Source organism: Gossypium raimondii, chromosome 7, assembly GCF_025698545.1.
Source record: "Gossypium raimondii isolate GPD5lz chromosome 7, ASM2569854v1, whole genome shotgun sequence".
Taxonomy (NCBI): Eukaryota; Viridiplantae; Streptophyta; class Magnoliopsida; order Malvales; family Malvaceae; genus Gossypium; species Gossypium raimondii.
The window spans coordinates 21,499,022-21,524,246 of NC_068571.1; the positions used below are offsets into that span (position 1 = coordinate 21,499,022).

At 28.6% G+C, this 25,225-nt stretch overlaps 1 long non-coding RNA gene across 1 annotated transcript; it reads left to right on the plus strand.

Annotated features, from left to right (window-relative positions):
• Nucleotides 1–1,971: 1,971 nt before the first annotated feature.
• LOC128042377 (uncharacterized) lies at nt 1,972–15,642 on the plus strand. Its single transcript, XR_008197701.1, has 3 exons — nt 1,972–2,167; nt 9,415–10,239; nt 14,923–15,642. It is a non-coding gene; the product is annotated as an uncharacterized LOC128042377 (long non-coding RNA).
• Nucleotides 15,643–25,225: the final 9,583 nt, after the last annotated feature.

Below are 25,225 nucleotides of genomic sequence, written 5' to 3' on the forward strand. Positions count from 1 at the left end.
TAGTAAAAAAAGACTTTACGGAAATTCCACTTGCAGAAAATAATAAAATTGTGTGTAATAAAAAAATTACACCAATTAAAATTATAATTTATTACTAATACTTGCTGATTTTTTGAGCAGGCCTATTAATGGATAGAGGTAAAAACCCTCTAAAAGAAATTGTAGGTGAATGAACTACCGTTCACATAAAACCCAACAAAGGGAAAGCAGAATCAAACTTCAAAAAAGGATTTGTACCTGCACAAATACCATTTTATCCAAACCAAGGATATTATGTGTTTTATCCAATGGCAAACCAACCACTTGGACCAAATGTTTTAAATTATCCAATGGTAAACCAACCAATTGGAACCTCTTTTTCAAACATGGTGTATCAATCACCAATGTCACAAAATTCGAATTTTGCATCACAAACCAGTTATGCTGAAATCATTAAAGGTTCGGAAAATTTGTTGAAAAAACAACAAATTGAAGAAGAAAAAGAATTTTCAAAAATAAAAGATTTTTATAATCATGGTTTATCACCAGAAAATTATGATTTTATAAATGAAATATGGAAAACCCATATTTCAAATCAAAGAGCTAATTTCAGAAGAGCTCTTACTAGATTTTCATTATTTTTAGTTGGAAAAACAACTAAAGAAAATGAAGCTGAAGATTTATTATTACAATCAGTTTTATATCGAGATTGGGATGAATTCCAACTCTTTATCATGGATATTAAGGAGATAAACAATCTTCTTGATATTATTCAATATTTTATTCATAAAGGAAAAACAATCCTATTATGAATAAAGTATTTAGAATATGTATGTATAATAAAGCTAAGAAATTATTACCTAGAAATATTCACAAAAATAAATGAAGTAATTTGCGATAGCAAATTCAATTTCAAAAAGCTTTTTCATAATATTTTCTACAAGCATATGTTTTAATGATTATTTAGATAATGAATTTCCTACTTTAAATTACAGACTAGATCATGAACCATTTGATATAACCAATATTGAATGGGGTTTTACTAAAGAAATAGTTTTACAAAACATCATAAACAATGATGATTTTTATTACTATTTTCATATTGAAATTAGTAGTTTAATTGGTATAGCTGAACAAGAAAAATTTTATCAGCCGTATCAAATTTGGATAATTAAAAAGATGATTGGAACCCCCTAATTATCTTCTGTTAATGAAGACAAAGAACATTTGTCAAAAACTATGATGAATGTTATAATAAATTTAATCATTATCAAGTCCAAACAGGAATTGATTTATTATCACAAGCCTATTATCTTCTCCATGATGGTGTTTATAAATTATGGACGGATGGAAGAAGGATATTGGTATTTCCTAATGGAAACATCCAGGAGGAAAAAGATGAAGAATCTGTGAAGCTATTAAAAAAGATTGTTGAAATGGAGATGGAAGAATTTCCATCTCATATTACAGAAAAAATAAAAAATACATGGGAAACTTGGAACTGACCACCAAGACTTTAATCAGATTCTTTACATTTGGATGAGATTGAAGAAATGAATCTCAATAATATGCAAGAAGGTTGAAGTCAACAAAGATAGCAACCTGAAAGAAAGGCAACCCACATACCAACAAAAAGTTTGGCAACGTGGAAATCATGATGATGTAAGCCATGATGGAAGCAACCATGAAGGCTAATCAATGACATCCAGATGCAGACAAAAATTCTTGCAATGTGGAAGATATCATCAAACCAATGATGATGCAAGCAATTATGGAAGCAACCATGACACAAGCAAGTGATGGAAGCAGCCATTAATTTAAGCATGCAACGTGGAATCAACCAAGACCATGCAATTAAAGATTTAAGAAGACAAATGAGACGTGGAAGCAACCACATCCATTTGAAACCAAATCCTTATCAGAAACACTGTTCGGGATTCAAAATACAATTGTATAGAATTTTTAATCTCCGCTATAAATAGAGAGGAAAGATCAATTGTATAGACATCTTGTAATTACCTAATAGTTTTACTTTTTAGTTTTCTCCTTTGTAAACTTTTCCTTTTTGCTAATAAAAGAGTCTATATTCCCTTCCGCTCATACAATCAAATCCCTTCCCTCCCCCCAAATTGGTATCAGAGGTGACGGTGTAACGACTTTCTGGAGTAATAATATCGTAATATTCATTGTAAGTTTTCGTCTTTGATTTGCATTTCTGTTTGTTTCACAGTTGTATGTTTTAAAACCCATATATCTGTTATTCTGTCTTCTTGTTGCCGTTGAGTCTAGGGAGGACGTTAGGCGTTGTGTGAAGACGATATAGATAATAGACAGTCTTAGGTACCAGAGACAAACATTATGGAACAAATCGAGTGTCAATTTCAAGATAAAACTTGTAATCATATTACGCATATAAACTCTAGAAATGAAAACAACATGTCATCTCTGAGTAAGGGTATTAATAGTCTTGTTAATATGACTTCTTTTTATTTTTCTAAGTTATATAATAAGGTCAGTTCGGTAGAAGAAAAAGTAAATAATTTAGGTGATATTAAAAATTTAGACTTAAACTATGAGTCTAAAGAAATATTAACTAGTGTTAATAATAAATTAGATCAAGTAATTAATTATAATATTGAGTCTGATGTAGATTTAGGTCCTTTATATTACGGTAATGGTAAAGATCATATATTAGTTTTATCTGAAGAAGAAAGCACTTCTTCCGATGAGTCAACATCTATGTTAAAAAATTATAAAAAACGTAAAAAAGATGATGAACAAAAAGAATATGGTTTCCAGTCCTATAAAATACTTATAGAATATTGGAAAGAAAAATTTACTAATAGTAATGATCAACTAGAAAGAGTTGAATATTTAAAACTAATAGAAGAACTTTATGAAAAACATAAAGATCTTTTTAGTATGTTTAATTATCATTATATGTTAAAATATGATGATAGTAGTAGCTCAAGTAATTTTTAAAACACAGAATTATTTAAGAAACAATTTGATAAAGAAAAAACTTCAACAGATCAGGACAAAGACATAAAGGTCTCAACTTATAATTCTGATGAAGAAACCACTTCATCTGAAGATGAAAATATTGATATTCCTGAACAAACGGATACTGAACAAACAGATCCTTGTGGAAAAAGAAAAATAGAGTCAGATAGTCAAACAAATGATTATCTTAGGTCTTTAAACAAAAATTATAAAATCAATCAAGATACAAATAGTATTTTGAATAGTAAAGTAAAAATTGAACTATTAATAAGATAAATTCTGATAAAACAGAGAGACCTTTTAGTAAAGATTTATTAAGTTTTAATGCTTCAATTAATAAAACTTTACTAGGACGGTTAGCTTTAAAACCTAATTCTTTTCATAGACATAAAAAGAAAATTTATAAATTAGATGGAAGAAAATCGAAATAACAAGTTTTCGATAATAAATATTTTGAGAAGAAAAATTTCTAAAAATAAATTATAAATTTTTTAACTATTAAAGAAGGTCGAATAGTAAAAACTTTTCTAACAAAAGAAGGGATATTAAGAAAAGAATTAAAATTTTGAAAAACAAGATTTTGAAATATGTTATAAAAAAGAAATAAATCCTTATAATATAGAATTTGATAAAAATGAAAAATATTTTTGTTAGAAAATTCTAGAAACACTAGAATTGAAAAAGTAAAAACTATTATTCAACAAACAAAAATTGGAAAAATGATATTATTACTTTTCAAATTTTCAACCTAAAAATATTATACTTATATTGAAATCAAGTTTCAGTTTAGAGAATATAAAAATATTCTTTAATAGTTAAAAAATTATAATTTTATTTTAGAAGTGTTTCTTCTAAAATATTTATTACCGAAAAACTTGTTATTTCGATTTTTCTTATGTCTAATTTATAAATTTTCTTTTATGTCTATGAAAAGAATTATGTTTTAAAGCTAACCGTCCTAGTAAAGTTTTAGTATTTGAAGCATTAAAACTTAATAAATCTTTACTAAAAAGTTTTTCTGCTTTATCGAATTTATCTTATTAATAGTTCAATTTTTATTTTACTAGTCAAAATACTATTTGTATCTTGATTGATTTTATAATTTTGTTTAAAGATTTAAGATAATCATCATTTGACTATCGACTCTATTTTCTTTTTCATATATGATCTATTTGTTCATATCCATTGGTTAAGAATATCAATATTTTCATCTTAGATTTTTCTTCATCAAATTATAAGTTGAGACTTTTATGTCTTCTTTTAAGTTTTTTTTTTCATTAGATTACTAAAATGATCTTTATTTTTCATTTTCTTCTATTATTTAAATATTCAACTCTTTCTAGTTGATCATTACTACTATTAAATTTTTCATTCAATCGATTTTATTATATAACTTTTTTACGTTTTATAGAAAAGTAAAAAGAAGTCATATCAACAAGACTATTATCTTAATATCGTAATATTCATTGTAAGTTTTCGTCTTTGATTTGCATTTTGTTTGTTTCACAGTTGTTTGTTTCAAAACCCATATATCTTTTATTCTGTCTTCTTGTTGCCATTGAGTCTAGGGAGGACGTTAGGCGTTGTGTGAAGATAATATAGATAATAGACAATCTTAGGTACCAGAGACAAATATTATGGAACAAATCAAGTGTCAATTTCAAGATAAAACTTGTAATCATATTACGCATATAGACTCTAGAAATGAAAACAACATGTCATCTCTGAGTAAGGGTATTAATAGTCTTGTTGATATGACTTCTTTTTATTTTTCTAAGTTTTATAATAAGGTCAGTTCGGTAGAAGAAAAAGTAAATAATTTAGGTGATATTAAAAATTTAGACTTAAACTATGAGTCTAAAGAAATATTAACTAGTATTAATAATAAATTAGATCAAGTTATTAATAATAATAATATTGAGTCGATGTAGATTTAGGTCATTTATATTACGGTAATGGTAAAGATCATATATTAGTTTTATCTCAAGAAGAAAACACTTCTTCCGATGAGTCAACATCTATGTTAAAAATTAGAAAAACATAAAAAAACGTAAAAAGATGATAAACAAAAGAATATGATTTCTAGTCCTATAAAATACTTATGGAACATTGGAAAGAAAAATTTACTAATAGTAATGATCAACTAGAAAGAGTTGAATATTTAAAACTAGTAGAAGAACTTTATGAAAAACATAAAGATCTTTTTAGTATGTTTAATTATCATTATATGTTAAAATATGATGATAGTAGTAGCTCAAGTAATTCTTAAAACACAGAATTATTTAAGAAACAATCTGATGAAGAAAAAACTTCAACAGATCAGGACGAAGACATAAAAGTCTCAACTTATAATTTTGATGAAGAAACCACTTCATCTGAAGATGAAAATATTGATATTCCTGATCCAATGGATACTGAACAAACAGATCCTTAAGGAAAAAGAAAAATAGAGTCAAATAGTCAAACAGTCAAACAGATGATTATCTTAGGTCTTTAAACAAAAATTTTGAAATTGATAACGATACTATAAGAATTTTTGGTAATAAAACCGAAAAAATAGCAACCAATGAAGTAAAACCTGGATATCCAGGAGAAACTTCTAATCAACCTATTCAACAGAGAATAGATGATTTAAATAAAAGAAATGTGGCCCAATGAGGAATTTTTTTAGATCTAACTAATACTCCAATTTCAAACTATGAAAAAACTATAGATGATTGGGCACAATCAATGACTATTGTTGTAAACAACAACACATGGTCAAAAGAAAAATTTTTAAATTACTTTGTTGGAACATTTCAAGGAGATGTTCTACAATTTCTCAGACGATGGGAAGAATCTGAGAAAGGTAAAGAACAAAAGGGGCAATTAATCAACCAAATAGGAACCCCTAAAGATCTTTTAAAAGGATTAACCTTAATTCTAAAAACAAAATTTTGTGGATATTTTGATAGAAAAGATCAAGATAGCACATCTAGTTATATCATTTCTAAGATTAAATTATGTGATATTAGATATTTAGAAGATTTTTCTAAAAAATTTCTTCATGAATATCAAAAGTTAAAAAATGAAAATATAGAATTTTGGAAAACCAATATTTTCATAAATTACTCCCACCAGGATGAGATATGTATAAAAAATGTATATCTTATTTAGAGAAGCACAAAAACATCTTGTCTTCCAATAGAAAATTTAGATTCTATAGGAAATAGGATAAATTTTGCATCGTGAAAGAATAACTTTACATTATTTGCAATGTAAAGTCGCTAAACAAGTTAAGCATAAATTAAGTGATAGATATTGTAATAAAATATTAGAAAATGAATGGGAGTTTGGATGTAAACAAATATATCCTAATATTTATAAAAAGAGTAAAAAATATATATTAAGGAAATGGAAACCAGGCAATAAAAAATTTCTTGGTAAAAGTCAAAAAGTAGTTTGGAAAAAGACTTCTAAACCAAAGAAACAAATTTGTAAATGTTTTATTTGTGATGAAGAAGGTCATATTTCTAGCAATTGTCCTAACAAAGGGAAAAATGCTAGGAAAATGATAAAAGGTCTTGAAGAACAAGACTTAGAAATTTGTTTTCAAAAGGAAATAAATCCTGAAGAAATTTTATATGAGTTACTATCAGAAACATACTCGATAATAATGATGAATATATATTTATGTTTAATATAGGAAGTAGTTCTAATAATCAATTAGAAGAAATTCAATTAAAAGCAGGATATTAAATTAGGTAATTTAATCGGAAAGGAAAAGACTTTTCGATGAAATGATAGAAAAGATTAATAAAATCATATTTCTAAAGAAGAAATATATAAAATATCTAAGTTTAAAATAAGGACTCAGAGACATATAGAAAAAATTAGCGGTAACACAGTCGCTAAAGATACAAGAGGAGGATTAACAGAAATCCCTCTCTTTACTAAAGATAAAATGAAGAAGATTAAAAAGAAATATCCTCATGTCAGATATATACATTTAGGTATAATCATGATTACTATTAGAGCCTTATTTAGAAGAGGTCATGATATTCCTATTATAGCTGTCCTTTTAGATAAAAGATTTGAGAATCCAATAAAAGCACTTATTGGAGGAATTCAGTCTAATTTGCATACAGGCGTAATAGGATTTAAAGTTAAACCAAATTACTTTATTTCCATTATAGATCCTCTAATAGAAGAGTGTCTTTGACTTAGAATTCAAACAAAAAATTTGATATTAATGATTTAGCAGAAGATCTGGCAATTAGTTGGACTTCTATTAATGAATATACAAATACGTAAGAAGTATAAATAAAAGAGATTAATAACAAAATTATTGAACTCTTTGAACCAAACAGGTTTACTACTGAAATTCAGCCAAAATTATTAGATTTAAGAGATCTATCAATTCCAAGAGATTAGATGATGGAAAGAATCAATAGTTCTAGTACTTCTAAACCAGTTAGTACTATAGAATATATGTCATCGAGCAATAAATTGTATTTTATTATAGAATATATGTCATCGGGCAATAAATTGTATTTTAAAACAACGTATAATAAATACAAATGAAAATTTAGTTTTACCCTCTCATTCTCAACCAGAAGAAGAAGAGGATAATATTAGTACAAATAGTACACCAATAGGAATTAAAACTGTTCAAATTCCTATATTTCCTACTGAACCTAGTAATAATTTTAGAAACGCTAGAATGGAAGAAATTCAAACTTCAACAATTGATAAAAAGTCAAAAGTTGGAATAAATATCAAAGTTACATTTCAGTTTAGAAAATATAAAAAAAATTCTCTAAATGCCTTGATTGATACTGGAGCTACAAACTGTAGTTGCAGAGAAAATGCGATTCCTGTAAAAAAATAGGAATTAATGAAAAAACCCATAAAAATAATGGGAGTAGATGGTAGTAAAACTATTATAAAACATAAAGCTAAAAATATACCAATCTACATAAATAATGTTAGATTTGTGATTCCTAAAATAGTATGTTTTCCTAACATAAAGAGAGATATAATATTAGGTAATAATTTTATATGTAAGTATTTACCTTTTACTATTGATAAACATTTTATTTGGCTATCAGTAAAAGAAGACTTTATGGAAATTCCACTTGAAGAAAATAATAAAATTGTGTGTAATAAAAAATTTACACCAATTAAAATTAATTAGTTAATTTATTACTAATACTTGCTGATTTTTTGAGCAGACCCATTAATGGATAGAGGTAAAAACCCAACAAAGGGAAAGCAGAATCAAACTCCAAAAAAAGGATTTGTACCTGCACAAATACCATTTTATCCTAACCAAGGATATTATGTGTCTTATCCAATGGTAAACCAACCACTTGGACCAAATGTTTTACATTATCCAATGGTAAACCAACCAATTGGAACCTCTTTGCCAAACATGGTCTATCAATCACCAATGTCTCAAAATTCGAATTTGGCATCACAAACCAGTTATGCTGAAATCATTAAAGGTTCGGAAAATTTGTTGAAAAAATAACAAATTGAAGAAGAAAAAGAACTTTTAAAAATAAAAGATTTTTACAATCCTGGTTTATCACTAGAAAATTATGATTTTATAAATGAGATATGGAAAACCCATATTTCAAATCAAAGAGCTAATTTTAGAAGAGCTCTTACCAGATTTTCATTATTTTTAGTTGAAAAAACAACTAAAGAAAATGAAGCTGAAGATTTATTATTAAAATCAGTTTTATATCGAGATTGGAATGAATTCCAACTCTTTATCATGAATATTAAGGAGATAAACAATCTTCTTGATATTATTCAATATTTTATTCATAAAGGAAAAACAATCCTATTATGAATAAAGTATTTAGAATATGTATGTATAATAAAGCTAGGAAATTATTACCAGTAGAAATATTCACAAAAATAAATGAAGTAATTTGTAGACAAGAAATTCAATTTCAAAAAGCTTTTTCATAATATTTTCTACAAGCATATGTTTTAATGATTATTTAGATAATGAATTTCCTACTTTAAAATACAGACTAGATCATGAACCATTTGATATAACCAATATTGAATGGGGTTTTACTGAAGAAATAGTTGTGCAAAATCTCTCTTTTCATCTTTTAAAAGATTTTCCACTATTGTAAAATCGGTTTTACAAAACATCATAAACAATGATGATTTTATTACTATTTTCATATTGAAATTAGTAGTTTAATTGGTATAGCTGAACAAGAAAAATTTTATCAGCCGTATCAAATTTGGATAATTAAAAAGATGATTGGAACCCCCCAATTATCTTCTGTTAATGAAGACAAAGAACATTTGTCAAAAACTATGATGAATGTTATAATAAATTTAATCATTATCAAGTCCAAACAAGAATTGACTTATTATCACAAGCCCATTATCTTCTCCATGATGATGTTTATAAATTATGGACAGATGGAAGAAGGATATTGGTATTTCCTAATGGAAACATCCAGGAGGAAAGAGATGAAGAATCTGTGAAGCTATTAAAAAAGATTGTTGAAATGGAGATAGAAGAATTTCCATCTCATATTACAGAAAAAATTAAAAATACATGGGAAACTTGGAACTCACCACCAAGACTTTCATCAGATTCTTTACATTTGGATGAGATTGAAGAAATGAATCTCAATAATATGCAAGAAGGTTGAAGTCAACAAAGATAGCAACCTGAAAGAATGGCAACCCACATACCAACAAAAAGTTTGGCAATGTGGAAATCATGATGATGTAAGCCATGATGGAAGCAACCATGAAGGCTAATCAATGACATCCAGATGTAGAAAAATGTCTTGCAATGTGGAAGATACCATCAAACCAATGATGGAAGCAAGCATTTCACAAGCAAGTGATGGAATCAGCCATTAATTTAAGCATGCAACGTGGAAACAACCAAAACCATGTAATTAAAGATACAAGAAGACAAATGAGACGTGGAAGTAGCCACTTCCATTTGAAATCGAATCCTTATTAGAAACACTGTTCAGGATTCAAAATACAATGGTATAGAATTTTTAATCTCCTCTATAAATAAAGAGGAAAGATCAATTGTATAGACATCTTGTAATTACCTAATAGTTTTACTTTTTAGTTTTCTCCTTTGTAAGCATTTCCTTTTTGTTAATAAAAGAGTCTATATTCCCTTCCGCTCATACTCTCAAATCCTTTCCCTTCCCCCAGATTGGTATCAGAGGTGCCGGTGTAATGACTTTCTGGAGTAATAATATCGTAATATTCATTGTAAGTTTTTGTCTTTGATTTGCATTTCTGTTTGTTTCACAGTTGTTTGTTTCAAAACCCATATATCTGTTATTCTGTCTTCTTGTTGCCGTTGAGTCCAGGGAGGATGTTAGGCGTTGTGTGAAGACGATATAGATAATAGACGGTCTTAGGTACTAGAGACAAACATTATGAAACAAATCGAGTGTCAATTTCAAGATAAAACTTGTAATCATATTACACATATAGACTCTAGAAATGAAAAACAACATTTCATCTCTGAGTAAGGGTATTAATAGTCTTGTTGATATGACTTCTTTTTACTTTTCTAAGTTTTATAATTAAGTCAGTTCGGTAGAAGAAAAAGTAAATAATTTAGGTGATATTAAAATTTAGACTTAAACCATGAGTCTAAAGAAATATTAACTAGTGCTAATAATAAATTAGATCAAGTTATTAATAATAATAATATTGAGTCGATGTAGATTTAGGTCCTTTATATTACGGTAATGGTAAAGATCATATTTTAGTTTTATCTCAAGAAGAAAACACTTCTTCTATGAGTCAACATCTATGTTAAAAATTATAAAAAACATAAAAACGTAAAAAAGATGATAAACAAAAGAATATGATTTCCATCCTATAACATACTTATAGAACATTGGAAAGAAAAATTTACTAATAGTAATGATCAACTAGAAAGAGTTGAATACTTAAAACTAATAGAAGAACTTTATGAAAAACATAAAGATCTTTTTAGTATGTTTAATTATCATTATATGTTAAAATATGATGATAGTAGTAGCTAAAGTAATTCTTAAACCACAAAATTATTTAAGAAACAATCTGATGAAGAAAAAACTTCAGCAGAGACGAAGACATAAAAGTCTCAACTTATAATTCTGATGAAGAAACCACTTCATCTGAAGATGAAAATATTGATATTCCTTAACCAATGGATACTGAACAAACAGATCCTTATGGAAAAAGAAAAATAGAGTCAGATAGTCAAACAGATGATTATCTTAGGTCTTTAAACAAAAATTTTAAAATCAATCAAGATACAAATAGTATTTTGACTAGTAAAATAAAAAATTGAACTATTAATAAGATAAATTCTGATAAAACAGAAAAACTTTTTAGTAAAGATTTATTAAGTTTTAATGCTTCAATTAATAAAACTTTACTAGGACAGTTAGCTTTGAAACCTAATTCTTTTCATAGACATAAAAAGAAAATTTATAAATTAGATGAAGAAAAATCGAAATAACAAGTTTTCGATAATAAATATTTTAGAAGAAAAATTCTAAAAATAAAATTATAATTTTTTTAACTATTAAAGTAGGTCGAATAGTAAAAAACTTTTCTAACAAAAGAAGGATATTAAGAAAATAATTAAAATTTTGAAAAACAAGATTTTGAAATATGTTATAAAAAGGAAATAAATCCTTATAATATAGAATTTGATAAAATGAAAAAATATTTTATTAGAAAATTCTAGAAACACTAGGATTTTCAACCTAAAAATATTATACTTATATTATTACTTTTTCAAATTGGAAAGTAAAACTATTATTCAACAAACAAAAATTGGAAAAATGATATTATTAGTTTTCAAAATTTCAACCTAAAAATATTATACTTATATTGAAATTAATTTTCAGTTTAGAGAATATAAAAATATTCTTTACATGCTTTATTAGACACTGGAGCTACAACCAGTAGTTGCAGAAAAAATACTATTCCTATAGAAAAATGGGAAGCTATGAATATTCCTATAAGAGCAATAGGAATAGATGGTAAGGAAACCATAATCCAATACAAAGCTAGAATTGTACCAATCTACATAAACAATGTTGGATTTGTTATTCCTAAAATTTTGTGTTTTCCTGAAATGCATGGAGATATATTACTAGGAAATAATTTTATATATAAACACTTACCTTTTTCTATTGATAAAAATGTTGTTATTTTATCCGTAGAAAATTACTCAATGGAAATATCACTTGTTGAAAATCATAAGTTTGTGTGTGATCAAAATTTTACACCAACAAAGAAAGAACAAATTAAACAACTAGAAACAAATCATTGGTTGTTTAAAATTCTTGAAAATAATTTTAGTGAAGAACCATTAAAATTATGGAAAAACAGTCCTAGGTAATCTTGTGAAATAAAACCGATAAATCCTAATAAAATCATTAGTGTTAAACCTATAATCTATACTAAACAAGATATAGATGAATTTAATGTTCAAATAAATGAACTATTAGAAAAAGAATTAATAGAAAAAACTAATGGTCATCATTCCAGTCCAGCTTTTATGGTAAGAAACCATGATGAAGTTAAAAGAGGTAAAGCTAGAATGGTTATTAATTATAAAGGATTAAATCAAAACAATATTTTTGATGGATATTTTATTCCAAGAAAAGAAGTTTTAATTAATCAAGCTAAACATGCTAAATACTTTAGTAAATTTGATTGTAAATCGGGATTTTGGCAAATCATGCTAACTGATGAATCAAAACCTTTAACAGCTTTTAGTGTCCCTAATGGTCATTATCAATGGAAGGTAATGCCATTTGGTTTATGTAATGCCCCACAAATCTTCCAAAGATGGATGGATTCCATTTTTAATAAGTATAAAAAATTTTGTGTGGTATACATAGGTGATATCTTAGTCTTTTCAGAAACACTTGAAAAGCATAGAAAACATCTAAATATTATTTCTCAAGAATTCCTAAAACATGGAATTATATTAAGCCCTAAAAAGATAGAGCTAGAAAAAACGGAGATTGAATTTTTAGGATTAAAATTATCTGCAGATGGTCTTCAACTCCAAGATCATATTATTGTAAAGATAAAAGAATTTCTGAAAAATTGAAGACAAAAATAACTTCAACAATTTTTGGGAATTGTTAATTATGGTAGAAATTTTTTCATAACTTATCTGAAAAAATAGGTGAGTTATATGAAAATTAAAAAGAATATATCTTTTAGCTGGTCTAAACAAGATTCAAAAATTATTAAAATTTAAAATCAAATAAATCGAATCCTAAAGTTTATTTACCTAAACAAGGTGATAAATTAGTTTTAGAAACCGATCGTCCTAAAACTATTGGGGATGTATTTTAAAGGCTAGAACTACTAATAATGAAGAATTAATATGTGGCTATAGTTTTGGAAAATTTAAACCAAATGAGGTTAATTATGTCATATATGAGAAAGAAGTTTTAGCTATTAAAAAAGGAATAAAAACATTCCTTATATATTTAGCACTTGAAAAATTTATCATAAAAACTGATAATCAGGCAGTAAAACAATTTCTAACTAACAACAGTTTAGAAACTATACCTAGAAGAATTAGGTGGTATAATGATTTATGTACTTTTAATTTTGAAGTTATATATATAAAAAAGTGTTGAGAATATTCTTGCTGATTTTTTGAGCAGGCCTATTAATGGATAGAGGTAAAAACCCTCTAAAAGAAATTGTAGGTGAATGGACTACCGTTCACAGAAAACCCAACAAAGGGAAAGCAGAATCAAACTCCAAAAAAGGATTTGTACCTGCACAAATACCATTTTATCCTAACCAAGGATATTATGTGTCTTATCCAATGGTAAACCAACAACTTGGACCAAATGTTTTAAATTATCCAATGGTAAACCAACCAATTGGAACCTCTTTTTCAAACATGGTGTATCAATCACCAATGTCTCAAAATTCGAATTTGGCATCACAAACCAGTTATGCTGAAATCATTAAAGGTTCGGAAAATTTGTTGAAAAAACAACAAATTGAAGAAGAAAAAGAACTTTCAAAAATAAAAGATTTTTATAATCCTAGTTTATCACCAGAAAATTATGATTTTATAAATGAGATATGGAAAACCCATATTTCAAATCAAAGAGCTAATTTCAGAAGAGCTCTTACTATATTTTCATTATTTTTAGTTGAAAAAACAACTAAAGAAAATGATGTCAAGATTTATTATTAAAATCGGTTTTATAACGAGATTGGGATGAATTCCAACTCTTTATCATGGATATTAAAGAGATAAACAATCTTCTTGATATTATTCAATATTTTATTCATAAAGGAAAAACAATCCTATTATGAATAAAGTATTTAGAATATGTATGTATAATAAAGCTAGGAAATTATTACCAGTAGAAATATTCACAAAATAAATGAAGTAATTTGTAGACAACAAATTCAATTTCAAAAGCTTTTTCATAATATTTTCTACAAGCATATGTTTTAATGATTATTTAGATAATGAATTTCCTACTTTAAAATACGACTAGATCATGAACCATTTGATATAACCAATATTGAATGGGTTTTACTAAAGGAATAGTTGTGCAAAATCTCTCTTTCATCTTTTAAAAGATTTTCCACTATTGTAAAACAGCTTTACAAAACATCATAAACAATGATGATTTTATTACTATTTTCATATTGAAATTAGTAGTTTAATTGGTATAGCTAAACAAGAAAAATTTTATCAGCCATATCAAATTTGGAACATTAAAAAGATGATTGGAACCCCCAATTATCTTCTGTTAATGAAGACAAAGAACATTTGTCAAAAACTATTGATGAATGTTATAATAAATTTAATCATTATCAAGTCCAAATAGGAATTGATTTATTATCACAAGCCTATCTTCTCCATGATTATCTTCTCCATGATGATAACAGGAATTGATTTATTATCACAAGCGCATTATCTTCTCCATGATGATGTTTATAAATTATGGACGGATGGAAGAAGGATATTGGCATTACCTAATGGAAACTTCCAGGAGGAAAGAGATGAAGAATCTGTGAAGCTGTTAAAAAATATTGTTGAAATGGAGATAGAAGAATTTCTATCTCATATTACAGAAAAAATTAAAAATACATGGGAAACTAGGTACTCACCACCAAGACTTTCATCAGATTCTTTACATTTGGATGAGGTTGAAGAAATGAATCTCAATAATATGCAAGAAGGTTGAAGTCAACAAAGATAAGCAACCTGAAAGAAAGGCAACCCACATACCAACAAAAAGTTTGGCAACGTGGAAATCATGATGATGTAAGCCATGATGGAAGCAACCATGAAGGTTAATCAATGACATCCAGATGCAGACAAAAAGTCTTGCAACGTGGAAGATATCATCAAACCAATGATAATGCAAGCAATGATGGAAGCAACCATGACACAAGCAAGTGATGGAAGCAGCCATTAATTTAAGCATGCAACGTGGAAACAATCCAGAGCATGCAATTAAAGATACAAGAAAACAAATAAGACGTGGAAGCGGCCACATCCATTTGAAACTGAATCCTTATCAGAAACACTGTTCGGCATTCAAAATACAATTGTATAGAATTTTTAATCACCTTTATAAATAGAGAGGAAAGATAAATTGTATAGACATCTTGTAATTACCTAATAGTTTTACTTTTTAGTTTTCTCCTTTGAAAACTTTTCCTTTTTGTTAATAAAAGAGTTTATTAATACTAATAGAAGACAACTTGTATTAGTAGATGAACCTGAACATGTGGTTAGTCTAATTAGAAATGATGAAACTAATTGAAAGACTAATAAATCGTGTATCAAGTCCGATTGGGGAGATGCCTTATCTTGGGCATCGAAGCGGATGACTCCTAGAAGATAAAGACATAGATGTGGCTGATTAGACTGATAGTAGATCAAATATTATTCAAGCAGAATAGATCTTGAATCTGTCTATGGATTTATTCATGTGTGATGTTCATAGTGTGACATACCAAAATCCTGAGTGGATGACGGACTATGTATGTATGACTTGTACACTTTGATGTAAGTAAAAGTTTGAGTTCGAATAGATAAGGAACCAAAAGATGATGGGTTGGGTGTATGACTTCTGCAGTATGTAGTGTCATTCAAAACAGTAGAATTCATAGCTTGAGAAATGGATAAATGATATCCTCTCATTTGCATTATATGATTGATGAAAAGGAAACATGGCCATGGGTCTTTTGACTTTGTGATGAATGACTTAACTATTATTCGATGGTAATTGACTTTTCATGAAGGAATATTAATGACTACCATGAGATAAAATAGGATCATATTGAGAGAATGAATTTTATCCCAAAGAGATCAAGGATATCGTATGAGGATAACACACTTATGACAAGGTCATTGGAATGAGCACTAAGTAGTTGCTTTCGTATTGATATGTCATTGGAGAGAGCTTAGTCACGATATATAGTAGAATGAATTCATGACTAAATGAGTTTATAATTAATAGGCAAAAATCCAAAACTTAATTATAAATCATTTGAGCCCTAATTACATAAGTCCAATTAGTCCCTCCGCTAGCTCGTTAAAACTAGAAATTAATTGCGAGTTCAAATAGAAATGAACAAAATGAATAGAATAACAGAAATGGAAGACATTCAGGAATGATTATGTTTTTTTTCGAAATGGAAAAATGGAATCATTTGGAAATTAGTGTAGGTCTCAAAAAATGGAAATGGAAATGATCCATTTGCAATTCTATATGGATTACTTAGAAATGATTGGAAGAATGAATTTATGTTATTGAGATATTTTGAAGCACGAAAATAAAAATAAACCATTCAGTCACTGTGAACATGTTGAGTTACGAAATATTGAACATATTTTCTCAAAATTTTACAACGGGCAAAATCATCAAAATTTTATTGAAGGTAAAATTTTCAAAATTTTACCAGGGTAAAATAGGGATAAGAAAATTGTTTAATATAGAATATTAAAGTTTATTTTGAGAAATAGAAAGATCGAATCAGGTTGGATCATTTTACAGAATACTATGTCAAAAAGGCCCAAGAAGTATTCGTAATTTGACACGATGTGAGAAAGGCCCAAAACCCCTCATATAACATGAAGAGGCGACAACCCTAGTAGGCATACTAGGATGTGTCATCCACCTCACTCCATCTCTAAGTAGGAAGTTGTTTTTTTATTTGAAATAAACTACTACAACTCAACAAGGGTTCTACCTTCTCTTCTTATAAATAGATGACAATGGTAGAGCTATTTACACAACTTAGAGAGATTGTTACTTTGCCGAAAAATAGAGAGAATATATTCTCAAATTTCAAATATATTTTTCCAGAACAACAATTCTACCAATTTCTATTAAAGAAAAGAGAATTTTTTCTTTCACCCCAAATAAAAGAGGAAATTCTTTTTTCTAGTTCTGTGTTTCGGTTCAATTGGTTTGAGCCCACACTCGAAACAGTTCGTGGTACGAGCATAGGGGAGAAGATCATTTAATTGAAATCTAATAACAATAAATGTTCGCTAAGCTAAAAACACGGGTATGAATTCGGTTAGGATTTATTGCTATAAATATCACAAACCAAGTCGATTTTGAATATTTTAATTTTTTGCTGTGCAAGGAAACCATTTTCAAACCGGATTTTTCCAAAAAATTCTTTTAAAAATTCTTCCTAAATTTAACAAAATAAAGATGCACATCTCCCACTACTTCAGCTACCCTAGCTGTCTCATTTTCGGTTTGAAACGATAGACTCTTATCTCTAAGAGCTTTCGTCTCTTCGAACCCTTGTAGAGAAACACATACATGACCAGTGGTTGCAAAATTAATGACCTAGTGGTCTATTGAATCTTCCACTAAGCAAGCTTCTTTGTGACCATTGATACTCCCTGTGGCGTAGAAGAAAAAAATATTCCGGCGATCCACAACAAATGATCCATGTACGAGGAACGAATCGAGTTGAAATAGGGTTGAAAATATACCTTCTTGAATGAAAACATTGAAAGAATGTTGTTGATTTGATGTCGATCCATGCCACAGTGAAAACGTCCTAGCCTCTACGTAGTCCAGCTTGTCAAAAACGAACAACCACTTTCTCTTGAACTTTTCAGAGAGAATTAAAAATGGTTGCTAGACCTTTTAAATTATTAAACTGGTAACCTTAACACACTAAGGGATTATCATCCGTTTATCCTCCTTGATATCACATATTAAAAAGGAAAACCAGGATTATTCCTTTATTAATAGAGAATGCAAATGGAAAGTTAGAAAATGAATTATATTCTTTCCCAAAAGAATTTAGGATTATTCCCTTATTAATAAAGAAGGCAAACGAAAAGTTAGAAAAAGGAATTATATTCTTTCCAAAAGAATATAGGATTATTCCTTATTAATGAAAAGTAAGAACAAAGAATTATATTTTTTCCAAAAGAATATTAATTTCCATGTATTTTATATTTTGATCGAAATTAATTAACATACTGTTTATATTAATAAATTTGGTAAAATATATACAATTAATATTTTGCATGAATCAAATTCATATATTAATTATATCTATGTTCTCTATTTGTGTATAACAAGTTTGTACATAAAATGTGTTTAATATTTAACTATCAAATTAAATTAATTCAACAATTAATTTAATTGAATTCATGTGACAACTAAATACATTACCAATTGTATTTGGATGCTCTTCGTTTCAACTATAGGGTGTGATCCTGCCGGCTCTTGTAACATTGGTAGTAATAATAGAACATTTCTAACATTACAAGAAATGAGTGGCATCTAGAAATGCATCATTGCGACCCAAGTTAGAAGAAGTCGTGATTCAACATAACCTTTCTGTGATAATCTTTTCATGTATTATATCCTTTAATCCTTAATATCTAGATTGACACAAGTCATGGAATAGTCACACTTGTATAATCCAATCTCATATTTCTCGATTTTCTGAGCAAACTAGAATAAACAAATAAGTGTGATATCTCATATAAACTTATTCGAGCAAGACCATGCATTTCTAGTCTCACTTCATCAAAAGGCCTAAGATATTGCTCCCATTATGTAGAAGGGATAAATCCTATCTTGATTAACCATATCCCACTACATGGATTGTGATATATCCAACATCAATCTTTGTAGTACAACCTATTACGGTAGACGTTTTGACTGTATCAAAATATACTACTCACGATGTTGAGACAATGATGATCTTAAGTCTGAGGATTATACATAGTTATCACTATGAGTAATATTGTGACTATTACATAATAATCCAAGAAACATACTTATAACGGGTCTGTCCAATATGTTGTTCTCTAACACATACTCATGTATTGATTTTGACATCCATATGCCAATGACAATTCTTTGTCATCAATCAACTACACATTAGTCTCAATGCATTATTGTTGTCTAAGCCCACAATAATAATTGACTAAGGACCTTTTCAAGAATAATCATATTTTCTGAGGACTTTATTACAATCCAATTTATTTATATACACAGAAAAGAAACTAAAATAATAATGGCAATGCATTATATTAATAAACAAGGTAAACGAGTATGTGATTACAATAATCTCATGATTGGTATGTAGGCATACTCTAGCAACTTCTATCATAAAGAGTTTCATACCTTTGCCCTTAGTGGTCAAGTAATCGTTCCACTCTTTTCAGTTCGCCTTGAAGTTCCCTTTCGTGCTGTAGAAGACGTATTTAGACTTAAATAAGTATTTAGGCTTCTTGATTCTCTTCTTTTCCACTTGTGATGACCCATAAACTTAGTCTTGCTTTTCTTAGCACAGTTTCTCATCCCTTTTGAGGAAGAAGCAACAACTAAGTTTCCGTCTGCTATTCGAACTGAGTGATCACCATTCAACATCAATTCATAGGATTGTAATTCCTTCATGAGTTGTGTAAGCGTGAGATTCTTGTTACCAAGGTTTTATGCGGTACGAAAGCCTATAAAATCCTTGGATAAGCTTTTAACCACCATCACAACTTGAGTGGTCTGGTCCAAATTGGCCTCATTACCCATGGCGTCGGCAAAGTATCCTATAAAAATAGTCATATGGTCTTTGAATGGTGTTTCAGACTTTTGTTGGTAATTTATCAAACTAGTAATAGTTGACTGTCGAGCCAAGATAGCTTGGCCTCTGAACATATCTTCTAGTTTGTCTAGAATTGCTTTGACAGACTTACAGCTCTTCAATTGCTTATAAAGGGCGTTGGTCGTGCTTGCCAGTATATAGCGAGGAGTTAACTCATCAGAATCCTCCCAACATTTTCTAGCCTCATCTTGAGTGGTTAGAGGGCATTTATTGTCAAGAACTATCTTTAGTTTATCACAACTTAGGACAATCATCAGGTTCCTTTTCCATTCCTAATAGTTATTTTTGTTTAGTTTTTTTGCAGTGAGTATATTTAATAAAGGAGTGGGTTTCATTTCCTAACTGAAAATAAAACATTCATTCATTAATATATTTGTATTAAGCAAATATTTGAAAATATTTTGCAACTTTACGATATGCATTAAGATGATGCGTGTTTCTTGTATTAAACCTTGAAAAAATTTGTAAGTCGTTGCAATGATAATTCCTACACCCATTAAATCAAGTCACTGTGGGGTAATCTTGATCAACTAGTAAGAACATGGATTTCCATCCAATTAGTACATGAACCTAAATCCTTAGGCATTCATAGATACTAATAATCGTTTAACGTTTGGTCATCATTCTAACTTAAGTAGAGCTTTATGGGAAGTTACTTAACCAGAAGATCTTGAGTGTATAACCATCAACACAACACCTATCAGATCATGTACCACAAATGAGTCATCGTGGGACAATCTCACTGAGTAACATGTTGTGACTAGTTGTTCTCTTTGAAGAAATAAAATCTTGTTATATTACATGATAATACCTACAATAGGGTCACCAACTATCATGTGATTACAAAAGAGTTCTACTTAATTTCAAGAAATATCCTTAGTGAGATCCACATGACAATCCTACTGTGGGGTAGTTAAATTGTCATGTCATCACAAGAGAACATTGATGGATGCCGCAGGTCTTGTTTAGGGCCCTTCTCCCCCTTAATCTCTTAAAAACATGCAAGGTTTTTAATGTTCGGTTTCAGTCATGAATGATTAATATATGCATAACAAGTACATCTGACATTCTATCACTAAACTATATGACATGCTTATCATGCATATGAGAACATACATTCGGAGTTAAATAAATATCATCATGCTACCACATATATAAGCATACTTTGGGTCTTTTATTTTGCCACCACAGACTGCTACTGTGGTACTGTTTCATGCTGTCACCGTCGTCATCTTTTGCCACCATTTTCGTGTCATCACCGCTTCCAGCCATCTTCGGACTATCTCAGGTCACCACTTCTGACCATCACTAGCCACCGTCCTTGGCCTCCATCTTTGGCCCTTTTATTGTTGGACCACCATCGCTCTATTACCGATTTGGCTGAGCCAAGTTTGCTTCATCTTGATTGACTTGGATGCATCTTGGTTCTCTGAGTTACGCTAAAAAATATAGGTTAGGTAGGTCCTATGTACGTGTAACAACCTGATTTTTAGTGGTACTGAAATAGGTTGTTTCGGAACCCCATTTCCATAAATTGAGTTTGTAAATATTAATATTTAAAATTTTAGAGGCTATTATAGAAATATAGTAAAATTTGGTCCAGTAATTTTGTTGAATCGATAATTAATTAAGGTAAAGGGACTAAATTGTAAAAGTTTTATCACTAGATTTTAAATAGATAAAGGTTCAAAATGACAATTAGACCATTTTAATTTTTCCAAACGGCGATGGATAGCATTAAAAATCCACTAACTTGGCTAATTATAATAAACTTTTAAATAATTAAGGTTTAATTAAATAAATTATGGTTAATTAAGTTTTAATTAAAGTATATATGTTAAAATTAAAAGAAAAGCAACCAATTTTTTTCACCATCTTCTTCCTCACCATAGAAAAAATTAAAGTAATAGGGTTCGAAGCTTTCAAACTTTCAACAACAAATAGGTAAGTTCATTTAAGTCCTTTCCTAGTAATTTTTATGTTTTTTGAAGTCATGGGAGCTTGATTTAGCTACCTATGTACCAATTCGAACAACTATTAATATTTTTGAAAGTTATCATTGATGGTTTCTTGAAGAAATTGGAGTTAAATTGATAAATTGTAAGCTTAGATGTGAAAAACGACTAGATTGTAAAGTTTAATTGTTAGTTCTGTTTGAAAGGACCAAATTGAATAAATTGAATATTTGACGCAACTTCTTTTTCATTATAAATAGTATAAGGTCCTAAAAGGACATTATTGAAATTGGTTCTGAAACCGAAGCTCAAAATTGAAAGTTATGGCTATTTTGATTTTAGGAACTAAATTGAATATAATGTAAAATTTTAGGGGCATCTGAAAAATGAAATTAAATAGGTACATGCATATCATGGAATGGTTTAAAATGTTTAGTTTATTGAATTGTCAAGGTAAGTTAAGTAAATTTCATATGAACTTACTAAGCTTTCTGTAACACCCGTCACCGTCATCGAATTAGGGTTACAGGAAATTACAACAATTAACAGAACACAAGTAGAACACTTCAATTAAAAAAATATTTTTGAAACAATCAAAAATAATTTCATTTAATAAACATATCATTCAATCATATACGAAGCTTAATTCGAGCCTACAAGGCCATAAAAATGATTTAGAAACAATCAAGGATTAAATTGAATCAAGATATGAAAACAGAGTAAAAACTAAAAAAATGGGTCATAAGACCGTGTAGAAGAGACCAGCCCACGTGGCCTTAGACATGGCCGAGTGACTTTTTCACACTCCCGTGTCCCCAAACTGTGTAGAAATTAAAATAGAGTCACACGACCGTGTCGCCTAGTCATGTAACAAATTGAACCCATGTGGAAAATCTTGCACCTAAAAGTTAATAAGACACATGGTCGTGTGGGGTGGCCGTGTGTGGCACACGGCTGTGTGACAGCCCGTGTCTCATGCCGTGTGCAACCAAATGACTTCACATTCAAGCTAATTGATGAACCATTACTTAGGTCCCAAGCGAAACCATTTCCAACCACTTTCACCTATTCAAAACACATATGAACTAGCCTAAATCATACCAAAACCACAGAACCTAAATGCCTAACCAATATGCCCTATTGACACCACAATTTATCTTTATTAACAAGTAATAAAACCAAAAACATAACCATCTAGTAAATCTTATTCAAACATCATTAAAGATCCAAATACCAAATGCTAAGCTTATTCCTTTATACCACATATCAAGGACCAACATATTTATCCAAAACTATAAACTACTTAGACCATAATGTCCATTTCATATTTATGCATAAATGATACATCAAAGCTACTACCATATCAATGTAACAAACATCCATTCATGCTTTCCATATTAATGACACAAAACATTTCTCTACCCATTATAGCCATCATGACAATTCAAATAGACTTTTCCACCAACATCACAAGTTAAACAGAAAACATGATATTACTATTATATAACATTATGAACCAAATTTACAAATCCAACTAGAAGTCTAAACTCATTAACTTCAAAGCCCTATATGCATGCCACAAACCAAAATAGTCAAGTTAGAAACTACCAAGCAAAGGCTGGATAGTGTGAGCTTAGAAGTTGATCTGTTCAACCAGTTCCGCAAAACGTCAACTACAAAAAACAAGAATTAAATGAGTAAGCTTAAGAAGCTTAGTAAGTTCATAGATATTTAAACAAAAAGCTTACCTCAGTTTACAATTAAGTAAACGAATATAACTAAATTTAATACGAGTTCCTATCAATACATTGAAAACAATTAGGTAAGCATTTCACATATCAATTGTATAATCTCTCAATCATTTAATATGAAATATTTTCATATCTTTCAATAGGAAATATTCGACATATAAAGCATATAAACCATGTGATCATGCCAATTCATATTAATATTCCATTTCTTTTGAACACATGAGTCTATCACAAATATCACATTTACAAAGCAAGCGTTTCACATCTATAACTATAAACTTTCCAGATATTTCATATCGTTTTAAACAACCTTTAAACATATAATCATTATTTAGTCAATTTCAATAGTCAGATAAATATATCATCTCCAAATAATTCATGAATCTAATACATATATTTTCTTTCAACATATGGCCCAATGAACTATAGCAAAGTAATTCGGATACTCGGGTACAAAACACACAAGAGAGCATCGAAATGTTAACAGAGGCACTGAAGTGCAAACTTGTACAAGTGTGCGTTCTAACCCTATTGGCATGCCAATCGTATCCTAATCGTTTACTATGAACAAAAGGACATTTAAACAAAATTTTAACATTTATAAATTAGAGGCACTTCCATAATATTCATACATATGCTACAAATCTGTTACATTCATTCCAAGATTGTATAACTCAAATTACACAATCATTCATCAATTCCAATTAAATACCCTCTCATCTTATACTTAATTGTAAACGATTTATAGTTTTAATTTGATATTAAATATTCAACCATGTATCAATTTAATCTAATTCAAAATAACATAAATTATAAATATTTATATATACATTCATCACATTTCAAGTAATTCTTACTCACCTTACATTCAATCGTAAACAATTAATATCCTCAATTCAATATTAATAATTTAACAATAGATTAATTAACTAATTCATACAACATATCACATGAACATATGAACATTTATATATATTCTATGAACTTACCTAATACAACCAACAAGCAAATTTATTTGTAGGGTCTATTCTACAATTTTTCTTTTTTCCGATTTTCCTCTGTACAATTCAATCCTTGACCTATATAATAATCAAATTCAATTTATTAAATTGAAATACATTATCATATTCATTATTTTGTATATGACTTGTAATTCTCATTTTACAAATTTTCCTGAATTTTTACACTTTGTTTAAATTAGTCCCTAAAATCGAAACTATTAAAAGTTTCACATTTAAGCCCCATTACACATAACCAATTCTACTTTAATCCATAATCAGCCTTCATTCACTTAAAAGTTACAATATTTTCATGCTAAGTTTAACAAATTTACAAATTAGTCCTTAAATGCAAAACTAACCAAATTCACTTAACAAAGTAGTCCTA